The 1,207-nt window shown below is 40.4% G+C and overlaps 1 non-coding gene across 1 annotated transcript; it reads left to right on the top strand.

Moving 5' to 3' along the window:
- The first annotated feature begins 696 nt into the window (after positions 1-696).
- LOC114369007 lies at positions 697-803 on the top strand. Its single transcript, XR_003657469.1, has one exon. It is a non-coding gene; the product is annotated as a small nucleolar RNA R71 (small nucleolar RNA).
- The last annotated feature ends 404 nt before the right edge of the window (positions 804-1,207 follow it).

The following is a 1,207-nucleotide window of genomic DNA, read 5'->3' on the forward strand; positions in this document are numbered from 1 at the left end:
CCGCCAGGGTCCAGCCTATAGCCTTCTTATGCTTCTTGAGAACTGATAACAGCTTCTCCTCTTGCTCATTAGCAAAGGAGGCAGATATAATTACTGGAAAACTTTTGCTCTCATATAAGTAAGCATATTTTAAATTTGATGGCAGAGGCTTCAATTTTGGTGTGGGCGGCTGGATAATGGTAGAAAGAGATGGTTTCTCAGCCTATACCTCATAAAGAAAGTCAGAGGTATATGTACTTCCTAAAACATGGTTAGTTCTATCTGACTCTAGAAAATCAATCTCAAGAGGTAAAACATCACCAGACATGTAATCAATATAAATTTCAGATTCACTCTCAGCATCAAATTCAAACATATGATCAAGTAGAAATTCAGATTCAATGCATGAAGAGTGACAGGCATGCAGATTAGAATGAAGATCAGTCATGTATTCATCAACAATATGGTCAATTATTTCAACACGAAATACAGAAAGATCTTCAGATGGGTGTTTGGCTACTTCATGCACTCCTCTAATGACAATAGCATCATTTTTGGTACTAAACTGTTGGGAGTTGGAAGCCATCTTCTCAATTAAATTTCTAGCTTCAGCATGGTTCATGTCTCTAAGGGCTCCACCATTGGCAGCATCAATCATACTTGTCTCCATGTTACTAAGTCCTTCATAAAAAATATTGGAGAAGAAGCTGCTCAGAAATCTGGTGGTGAGGGCAACTGGCACATAGTTTCTTAAATCTCTCCCAGTATTCATATAAGCTCTCTCCACTGAGTTGCCTAATTCCTAAAATATCTTTTCTGATGGTCGTGGTCCTGGAAGCAGGGAAAATTTTTTCTAAGAATACTCTCTTGAGGTCATCCCAGCTCGTGATAGAGCTTGGAGCAAGGTAATATAGCCAGTCCTTTGCCACTCCCTCTAAAGAATGAGGAAAGGCCTTCAGAAATATGTGATCCTCCTGGACATCTGGGGGTTTCATGGTGGAGCAGACAATATGGAATTCTTTCAGATGTTTGTGCAGGTCTTCACCTGCAAGGCCATGAAACTTTGGAAGCAAATGGATCAGTCCAGTTTTAAGAACATATGGGACATCTTCATCAGGGTATTGGATGCACAAGCTTTCGTAGGTGAAATCAGGTGCAGCCATTTCCCTTAGAGTCCTCTCACGGGGTGGAGGTTGTGCCATGTTCTCAGAATGTTCAAAATCAGAAT

Source organism: Glycine soja, chromosome 9 (assembly GCF_004193775.1).
Source record: "Glycine soja cultivar W05 chromosome 9, ASM419377v2, whole genome shotgun sequence".
Lineage (NCBI taxonomy): Eukaryota > Viridiplantae > Streptophyta > Magnoliopsida > Fabales > Fabaceae > Glycine > Glycine soja.